This window comes from Capricornis sumatraensis, chromosome 12, assembly GCF_032405125.1.
Source record: "Capricornis sumatraensis isolate serow.1 chromosome 12, serow.2, whole genome shotgun sequence".
Lineage (NCBI taxonomy): Eukaryota > Metazoa > Chordata > Mammalia > Artiodactyla > Bovidae > Capricornis > Capricornis sumatraensis.
Window position 1 is genome coordinate 32,473,583 of NC_091080.1, and position 11,269 is coordinate 32,484,851.

Genomic DNA, 11,269 nt, shown 5'->3' on the forward strand with positions numbered 1-11,269 from the left:
TGTCGTCCATCTGTACTTAAGTGTACCCACAGACTATTAGCTTTGGGGTAGATACCATCTCTTGTATTTTTCTTACCACTCCTCCATGAAAATTGACTCTTCAAGATGTTTTTAAGCTAAAATGCTGATGATCCCAGCTGGCTCTCTGCATTCATCAATTTAACCACTTCACAACAAAAATTTCTCCATTTTTTGTTGCAGAGATATTTGAGAAAGGAAGAAAGGAATTTTTAAATTATTAATGTGAATTCTCTGGGTCCTTTCAAAATTGGCCATTTAGAATACCACTGGAATTATAAAAAAAAAACTGCGAGGAAAACAAGAAGAAGGAGAAATAGAAATGCAAGCTCCATCTGTGGCAAGTTAGGTGATATAGTAATCCTGAGATACGGTACGTAAGAAGAGTTGACAGGTCGTCACTGGTGGTCCAGTGGTTAGAAGTTCACCTGCCAATGCAGAGGCCATGGGTTTGATCCCTGGTCCAGGAAGATTCCACATGTGGCTGAGCCACTAAGTCCATGTGCCACAACGACTGAGCCTGCACTGTAGGGTCCAAGAAGCACAACTATTGAGCCCACATGCCCTAGAGCCCATGTTCCACTGGAGAAGGCACTGCGATGAGAAGCCTGCACATCATAACTACGGGGTAGCCCCCATTCATCACAACTGAAGTCCATACAACAATGAAGACCAAGCACGGCCAAAAATAATTATTTTTTTGTAAATAAGGAAAAGCTGACAAAAGCAGTAGAGATCAAGTACCAAGTTGGAATGTTCACAGCTGCAGTTCTCAGAAAATCAACAGAGAACAATTCTAGGAGGCTTGTCCCTTCAAAACCAACCATCTCTTGTTGGAAACAAGAAGCATAGGCACTCTTGGTAGCTTCAGGAAGCATGGAAAGTTTTAAGATTAAAAGAGAAATCACAGAGATGCCATGATCTTAGTTTTCTGATTGAGTTTTAAGCCAATTTTCTCACTCTCCTTTTTCACTTTCATCAAGAGGCTCTTTAGTTCTTCTTCACTCTCTGCCATAAGGGTGGTGTCATCTGCATATCTGAGGTTATTGATATTTCTTCTGGTAATCTTGATTCCAGATTGTGCTTTATCCAGCCTGGTGTTTCTTATGATGTACTCTGCATATAAGTTAAATAAGCAGGGTGACAATATACAGTCTTGACGTACTCCTTTTCCCATTTGGAACCGGTCTGTTGTTTCATGTCCAGTTCTAACTGTTGCTTCCTGACCTGCATACAGATTTCTCAAGAGGCAGGTATAAATAGCTGTGAAAAGAAGAGAAGCGAAAAGCAAAGGAGAAAAGGAAAAACATACCCATTTGAATGCAGAGTTCCAAAGAATAGCAAGGAGAGATAAGCAAGCCTTCCTCAGTAATGCAAAGAAAAAGAGGAAAACAATAGAATGGGAAAGACTAGAGATCTCTTCAAGAAAATTAGAGATACCAAGGGAACATTTCATGGAAAGATGGGCTCAATAAAGGACAGAAATGGTATGGACCTAACAATAAACTGCAAGGATTATAGAAAGGGGAAAAACAGACATAGCAGAACCAATGTTGAGACAACTAGTAAAGTTAACCCTGATTTCAGAGATAAAATAGCACATCACCTGTAAGTGGAGGAAAAAGACTCATACTGTCCTCAAAGTATTTTGTTTCTATATCGCAGCTAAAGGTCAGCGTGGCCTACAAAGTCTTCAATGAATGAGAATGACCTAAGAATTTTATTCTTAAATAAAGTGACCAATCTGCCCTAGTTTATTCAGTTCTAGCTTTTGCACTGTAAGTCTTCCATCCTGGGTGGGAACCCTTTCAGTCACAGACAAACCTTGGTTTCAAGTGTCCAAGCAAGAGTCACTGCCTGTGATGTATTAAACCACAGTGAGAAAATCCATTCATTCCAGCATGTAGAAATAATACAAATAACATTCTCTGATTATATGAAGTAAATCTAGAAATTACTATAAAAACTAAAAAAAGAAAAAGAACTTCTACCACCTGCCAATGTAAAAAAGAGAAAATTAAAATGTGAATTGCAGAATATTTAGAACATAAAGATATAAAACCACTCTATACGGAACTCCTTACAGGTAAAGTAATGCTTGGTAAAAAGGGTTTGTGATCTTAAATACAGAAAAAAAAAAAGGAGATTAAAAATAGTCATTTAACATCCCTCATAAACACATATGGAAAATTTTACTAAAATATTAGCAAAAGAATTCTGTAATATATAAAATAATAATACATAAAACCAAGTAGAGTTTATCTCAGGATTATCAAATTGGTTGAAGATTTAAATCACATATCTGCATCTAATGTCTATTTAGATATAGACATATCAGGGCTTCCCGAGGGGTACAGTGGTAAAAAAAACTCCACCTGTCAATGTAGGAGAGGCAAGAGATGCAGGTTTGACCTCTGGGTTGGAAAGATCCCCTGGAGAAGGAAATGGCAACCCACCCAGTATTCTTGCCTGGAGAATCCCATGGGCAGAGTCTGCTGGGCTACAGTCCATGGGGTCACAAACAGTCAGATACAGCTGAGCACACACATGCTGTATGGTATCTATCTAGACACAGAGAGAGAGCAAGAGAGAGGGAGGATTATGTATGAACACACGTATGTATGTATGTATACCAGTCTCTTGCCAAAGCATTCTTTAAACTCTCGAATAAGAAAACACGTCCTTTGTCTGTAATATGGTTTCTTTTGTCCCATAGCTAACAGTCACACAATTAGACAATAGGAAAAACCAGAGGTATAAAATTTAAGGAGGCAGAATTATTTTTGCAGGTGATGGGACTGTTTTTCGGAAACTGCTTTCTCTGGAAAACCTAAGAGAATCTACTAAAAATATGTCATAAATAATAAGAGAATTCTTCTGGGGGAGAGACTTTGATGACTAAGGTCCTGGATGTAGGAAGACTACGATTTCACCGTATATCCTTGTGTACCTTTTGAGTTTTTTGCCATCTACCTGTTATTACATACAATAAATAATAAAATTAAAACTAGCAACTACAAGTGAGGATATTTTAATCATCCCCTGCATAACTATCTCTGCCAACTGAAGTATTTAATAAGGAACTTTCGTGACAAAACAAGAGGGAATTGTGAAGTTTAAGAGAAAGGAAAAGAATGACCAAATAAAGTTGTTCAAGAAATGCATCTCTAGGGCTTAATTTTCTCACGTTATTCTATCTTTTTGTTATTGTTCAGTCGCTAAGTCACATCCAACTCTGCGACCCCATGGACTGCAGCGCGCACCAGGCTTCCCTGTCCTTTACTGTCTCCTGGAGTTTGTTCCACTGAGTTTGAGCAATTGTCCATTGAGTCAGTGACGCTGTCCAACCATCTCAACCTTTGTCGCCCCCTCCTACAGCCCTCAATCTTTCCCAGCATCAGGGCCTTTTCCCAGTGAGTTGGCTCTTCGCATCAAATGGCCAAAATTTTGGAGCTTCAGCTTTAAACAATCTACAAAAACTAGCCATCTGGAGAACAATATACATCTAAGACAAGAATATCAGTAACAATAATAACCAACATCTAATTAGTGATTACAGTTCGTCAGACACCATTTTCAGTGCTTTTGGTCTATTCATTTGTTTAATACTCACAGCAATCCTACGTGCTGTAAGAGCATATTATTACCCATGTCAGTAAATATGAGTTTCCATTTGGTTCATTTTCACCAAGTAGAGCACAGTGTAGACAAAGGCTGATGACAAAGCCATCTGGCCATGTTTCTATTAGCCAGGGCGCCGGGCAGAGTTTTCCAAGACCTTATCACCTCCCACACCTGGAAGGGTTCCAGAAGCCCAAGGTCTGCACAGGTCACAGAGATGATGATGACGGTCCCAGGGGTGGCCTGACCTTGACCAACAGTCAACATTCAAAGACAATGTTGCTGATGCTGCAATTTCCTGCTTGGAATGCTCCACATTCCTGAGAGCTTGCGGTGAGAGCTAACGGAAAGACTCATCCAGGACTGTGTCCTGAGTGCCTGCGGGGGTGGACCTGTACAGATGAAGCCAGCAACTGGGCAGTTTATTGTGAGTGGTAACAGCACTCACTCAGGAGAAACTGTAAGCATGGCGCTTTGAGAAAATCCCACTACAGAATATCTTAGCTCCACACCTCTGTCCCGAGTGCCTGAAATTTCATAAGGAAGCACTGCTGTCTGACAGCTCCACTATTCCAATAAAAGTAAGATTATCTATCTATGGATTTCCTAGTTGGTGCTAGTGGTAAAGAACCTGCCTGCCAATGCAGGAGATGTAAGAGACGCAGGCTCGATCTCTGGGTCAGGAAGATCCCCTGGAGGAGGGCATGGCAAGCCACTCAAGTATTCTTGTCTGGAGAATCCCATGGACAGAGGAGCCTGGCAGGCTACAGTCCATAGTGTCACAAAGAGCTGGACACAACTGAAGTGACTTAATATATATATACATATATATATGTATATATATACATATGGCATATTATATATATAATTATGGCTAACACTAAATAAAAAGTGAATTGTTTTAAAACTGCAAAAGCATAAAAATCATTGTCAGATATTTGTTTTAAACTTTTCTATGTCTTTTAGTAATTCTGTGCCACCAGGCAAGTTACTTAATTTGAGTTGGTTTCCTCATCTGTAAAACAAGGCTGCTGCTGCTGCTGCTGCTGCTGCTGCTAAGTCGCTTCAGTCGTGTCTGACTCTGTGCAACCCCATAGAGGGCAGCCCACCAGGCTCCCCCATCCCTGGGATTCTCTAGGCAAGAAGGCTACTAATTCTCATTTCATAGGGTTGTTGTGACAATTCAATACAGATGCACACACTCCATCTTATACAGAATCCAGCTGAATGTTAAAGCATCCAGTTAAATGTTCCACTAACATCAGTTTCCTCCTACGCTTTCCTACCTAATTAACCCCATCTTCTTGGAAGGCAATACAAAGGCATTTTGCTGGAATCAAGCTTGACCCGCTTGCCTGGAGCTGGCCCTTTGTGCAGGAACCACCACGCCCTCTTGTTCACTGCACTCCCCTGACCCTTGACCCATCCACTTGCTACAGTTCAGAGCGTGGTGAGCCAATCTTACAGTGAAAAGAGACATTTCCTACCCTTGAAAAAAAAATTGGGCAGAGAACCAGCAGACGTGTGGTGCCTTCCATTTCCCATCTGTAAATTTCTCAAAATACTTTCCAGTAAGCAATCTCTAAGGGCTCATAACCTGATTAATAATATTGTCTCTCAGTCGCTTTTAGTATTTCAGATGAAATAGCGTCTTGAGAAGGTACAGTCGCTGAATTGTGAATAGGAGGCTGTGTGGTCTGCGCTCTTTCTATTCACATGTATGCTAGACTCTCAGAGGGGTGACGGGAATCGACTGGTCATTCAACAAGTTAAAGTTTTGCTTGAGCCTCACAATGAACTAACTCACAGCGCTGCTGCGGATAAAATCCAGGGTCACTTCCAGAAACTGGAGACCTCAACTCAGAAGGGCCAAAGAGAAGGGACATCACCGAGTGGCTCTTCCTGGGGGCTCTTGAAAACATGAGTCTCAGGTTCCTTTTGTCTGAAATTCCATTGCTACAAAGTTGCCCCCTTCAACGGCAAGTCTAAGTATGGTTTTCTCTGTGCAGAACCTTGCAGTATCACTTACGGGCTGGGGGTGGTCAGTTTCCTAGCGATAGGATGCCTAGACTGTCCAGACCTCACAACTGTGCCTCCTGCCACCACTCCCTGCCGACGGTCGTCAGAGCCACCTGCCCTTTTCCGGGCTGGCACCATCCTTCACTCCCTGTCAGATGAATTTGCACAGGCAGGGCCAGCGTGGCGGCCGCCTCTTTATCTGCCAGCACACTTCTTCCTCTGCCCATTCAGGCTGCCTGCAGAGGTCCGGATCAGCTTCCTGTAATCTTGGAGGGGAAAAACGTCTCCTTTCAGCCCAGCTTGTGAGCCTAGTTGCTGTGGGTAACTGATTTCCTCCTCTCTTCTTCCTTGAGTTCACGTAGCTTCCTTTGCCTAGCCTGCTAACCCTCCTCCAACGGTGGGGAGTCTTCTCTACACCCTGGGATCTCAGCGCGTTCCTCCCCTTTCTGCGTCAGAGCACAGGATTTCCTGATCCTGGGATGTATACACAGAGCAGGCACTGCTGGGGTCTGTCTTGACCCCAGGCACCTCCTAGGGATCATCCCTTTCCCTATACATCACGTCGTATTTATATCCACAGCACTGAGGCCGCTCCCAGCTTTGATATATCATTTCCTTCATCCCTAGAAGTTGAGCAAAGCGGAAAATCCTTCATCCTCCAAGTCTACTAGCCCCCTACTCTTTTTCCTGCTTTGACTTGAGGACATTCTTGCAGCTTCAATCCCTAAGCTGGAGGAATTAGTTAGCACGAAGGATGAGTTAACAGTCAGAAAAGTGAAATGTTGCAGGAGTTATCATCTTCCAGCTGAAATCCCTTCTAAGAACCCTAAATGTTTAACACATCAAATAATTTGAAAATGGTCAAAGGGCTTCTGGATATACTTAGAGTATATCTCTGATCGTTTTTGATTCTGATGGAGTTTAAGTAGACATTCGTCGATTGGAAATATGGATTGCATCTGTGGAAAAAAACTCTGGAATGGTGACTAGAAAATGATCATAGAGATCAGTTCACTTTCAACCTGGAAAGGTACATTTACCTATGGAGATCCATAATAAAATATTACATTTCTCACGCGGTCCTAAAGCAGGAAACCCGGTCCCATTACTTCCTGCCATTATACCTCCACTCCCCGGTCTCCCTGCAACATACGCTGTTACAGCCCAGAATTCCCAGGTGTTACTACTAGAATCTGAAGGCAGTTTCTAGCTTTCCAGCCTCACTACTAGAGCACGGACTCAGATGCATCTGTCAAGGTAACCTTCAGTGCCGCTGCAAGACAACCACAGTGCCACCAGCCAGTGCCAAGAGGTCCTCTCTGAGCCAGGCAGTGCTTATGAGCCTAAAAGCATATTGTAGTTGGTCCTGACTAAAACTGTAGATGCCATTCAGATATCCCTTCTCAGAACTTATAATTGCAGGGTGAAACAAACCCACTCCTTGGAGGGTAGGGACACTCACTTCTTAGGAATCTCCTTCCCTGTTCCCCTTTAGAATGGCACCTTGTAGACAGTAAGTGCTCAATAAACACTGATCATGCTTTAGTTAGATTGTGTAAATGGGAAGTCTGTCTTCATCTGGAAACATTTTCTTAGTTTGCTGCTGCTGCTAAGTCGCTTCAGTAGTGTCCAACTCTATGCGACCCCATAGACGGCACAGCCCAACAGGCTCCTTTGTCCCTGGGATTCTCCAGGCAAGAATACTGGAGTGGGTTGCCAGTTCCTTCTCCAATGCATGAAAGTGAAAAGTGCAAGTGAAGTCGCTCAGTCGTGTCCAACTTAGTTTAATTCCCCTCAAAATTGGACATTGGTTTCCACCTCGATGATGTTACATTGGCATTGATTGGTTGTAACTTCATACTTCCATCCACGCATGCTCAGTAACTCAGTCATGTCTGACTCTTTGCAACCCCATGGACTTAGCCTGGCAGGCTCCTCTGTCCATGAAATTTTCCAGGCAAGAATATCGGAGCGGGTTGCTATTTCTTACTCCAGGGGATCTTCCTGACCCAGGGACTGAACGTCTTGCGTCTCCTGCATTGGCAGGTGGATTCTTTACCACTGTGCCACTTGGGAAGCCCCTTCGACAATATAGGCATGAAAAAGTCCCCTCTTTAAACTTAGAAGTTGAACTTGTGTGTGAAAATTGTATTACTGTTGTGTTGGCTATGCCTAAATTGAGGGAGACCCAGGTCAACAGTTAAACAATGTCCAGATGTTATGGGATTAAACTGAGACAGACCCTGGGTCATTTGCTGATGTGGAAACAGAATCCAAATCGGGGACGGTTATTTCATAATATGGACAATCTGGCCACTCAGGGTTAGTTTGAATTGGTCTGTAGTTTAAGAAAGCCACTGGCAAGTGTTGTCCTGTTCAATCTCAGAAGCACATGAGTGACACTGCCAATGTGAATAAAGTTTACATGCGTAAACATGAGTAAAATTTACGTGAGTAAACGGCCATCATTTTAAAACAGAAAAAGACTCAGTTCTTGACTCTAAGAATTTAACATAAAACACAGAAGAAAATAAAACAACTTTAAAATAAGCTACTGTGTTCACACATAACATTAGGAATGACAAAAGAAGAAAACTAAAGGAAGAAACCCAAACAAATAAATATTAATAGTGCAGTAATTGAAAAAGCCAGGCTTTTATGTTGCTGACCATCAGTAAATTTCTAAATAATCCCACCCTGCTAGCCGGATGGCCGCCATGCTCTTGTGAGTGAAAATTGTTATTTCTGTTTGAGAAGTATAAGTTTCCTAACAAAGAGCACAGGATTGAACGGTATAGCTTTGTCTCCACCTGCAGGAATGAAGAGACTGAATTTTTTGTTGTTATTTGAAAATATGCAAGGCCTCTAGGATCACGTAAGAACAGGAGATTGAATCAGTGTGTGTACGTGTGTGCTCAGTTGCGTCTGACTCTGCGATCCCACAGACTAGCCCGCCAGGCTCCTCTGTCTGTGGAATTTTCCAGACAAGAATACTGGAGTGGGCTGCCATTTCACTCAAGTTTACTACACATTCTTCTATAATAAACTAACAATTGGATCAAAACAGGTTCAGTTAAAAGAAGCACATAATTAATGTGAACCACTATGCTTATTTCTATAATGTCTTAATGAACCTATGCATAGAGAAATATTCACCATGTGAACACACTTGTAACCATCATCCATAACAGAAATGACATCAGCAGCACCCCTTACGAACTGCACTTTATTTTTAAAACCAGAATTGAAAACCTTAGTCTTTTTTTTTCCTTTTGAACTTTTTATTTTTGTATTAGGGTATAGCTGATTAACAATGTTGTGATCGTTTCAGGTGAACAGCGAAGGGATTCAGTCATACATATGCATGTATTCATTCTCCCCAAACTCCCCTTCCATCCAGGCTGCCACATCACATTGAACAGAGTTCCATGTACTGTACAATAGGTCCTTGTTGGTTATCCATTTTAAATACAGCAGTGTGTACATATCCCTCCCAAACTCCCTAACTATCCCTTCCCCATGGCAACTCTATGTTCGTTCTCCAAGGAAAACCAAAGTCTTTAGCCATCCATTCTAAGAAAGAGAGGAAGCCACTAGCCACTGACGGACTCTTGTTCCCTAAGCAGCCTGGTCCGGGTGCTGTCCCCAAAACGGCCATCATCAGCCTGGCTATGAAAGGGAGAAGGCAGCAGCTACCACTGGGGCTCCAAACATTATGAGCTTAGGAACTTACCTGGTGGTCCAGCATCTAGCTTAGGGCCTTCCCAGGTGGTGGCAGTGGTAAAGAACCCACCCAATGCAGGAGACAGAGGAGACATGGGCTCGGTCCCTGGGTCAGGAAGATCCCCTTGAGGAGGGCATGGAAACCCACTCCAGTGTTCTTGCCTGGAGAACCCACGGACAGAGGAGCCTGGCAGGCTACAGTCCATAGGGTCACTGAGAGTCGGAAACGACTGAAGTGACTTAGCACACACTCCAGCGGCTAAGACTCCACAGTCCTGATGCAGGGGGCCCGGGTTCAATCCTTGGTCGGGGAACTAGATCCCGCATGCTGCAACTGAAGATCCTGCATGTTGAAAGTAAGACCTGGCACAGCCAAATAAATAAATCAAAATAAGTATTGAAGAAGAATGATCTGTAGGGATTTTTATACTGGTTGCTATAGAATGAGCAAGCATTCTAAGTCACAGTAAGAACTACCCCCACCCCACCAAAAAAGAAACAAACATGATCAGCTCATGGTCATGTCCAAGGATAGGTCTGTCCTTGTCTACATGAAGCTAAGTCTTGATGAAAGTTAATCAGAATGTGGTTTGTCCTCAGAAAACCCCTCTCTTGTGTACTTCTTGCAGAATCTTGGCATGCAGTATGTGCGGAGGTCTTCTCTCTGCTGTGGACGAGTAGAGGTCCCGCTGGTCACTACAGTCAGCGTGGCCAGTATTCTACACCCATACCAAGGCAGAAATGAAACTCTTGTGTTTATGACCCAAACTACAACTTCTACATAAAATAAACTTCCATCTGATTTAAATTATTGTAAGCTGCCTATGGTCCGGTGTCTCAAAACTCTTAGTCCATATGGTGTTTTTGGACTTGGGATCATTTAAGACAGGAGGGTACACCCAGCGCCTGTTATTCCATCTTGGCTGGGAGCAGAAATCTGAAAAATTACTCTCCGACAATCCTCCAGCCTCTTGAGAAGAATAGGTTTTGAGAAACACAAAGCATTTGATTCTTCTAATGCTTTGCTCTGTAATGGGTCCTGTTTTTTGGTGTTTTTTATTCCCCCTTGACCACATATGTGTGGCTGCTTGTTTTGTGACCACAAAGTCTGTAGATATTGTCAGGCTCAGACTTAAAAACAATTAACCATCCCCCTGATTCAGCTGGGAAAGAAGGAATTCACAGCTTAAGAACCCAAGGGGAAAGGAGACAGGAGCCAGGAAGAGTGGAAGGGAAATTATAAAACTGAACAAAACGTGCCAGGATCTGTTTTCTTTTTAGGCTTTAATGTATTTGTTTAAATCGTTTGTTAGTCTGTTTCTAATATTTGTTTAAAAATCATTGTAAAATATATATTTGGACATCTGTCACTCAAAGGGTTAAGCCAGACAGTAGGGGGGCAGGGTGGTTCTGGAGGCTAGTGACCCTGCCAGGTGCTTTTGGTAAAAGGGAGGTAACAATGTGTCTAGTGCATACATATTGTGGGCACACTTCAGCTATTCAAACCCAGACAGAGGAAACAAGGAATGGAGGTTGGGGGAGGGATGGGGCTTAGAAAAGGAACAAAAAGAGAAAATGGCCCAAAACTCTCTGCTGTGGCTCTTCATGTGATGAAAGCCTGCATTGTGTGAAGCTGTGAGTCAAAAGAAGAAGGTTATTCAGCTATTGCAGACTGCATCTCAAATATGAAACAGTTCTCTTCCAGCCTCTTTGCTTCTCCTGCTACAAAAAAAGTCCTCATTAGCTACCATTTTTCTTCTGTGGCATAAAGTCATTTCACATTTTCAGCAGAAAGAATTTAATTTTTTCAAACCTCTCTTCTCTAACCCATCAACCGAATTTGCGCATTCTGGTGAATGGGAGTGAATGCTTGGTCCTAATTTGATGT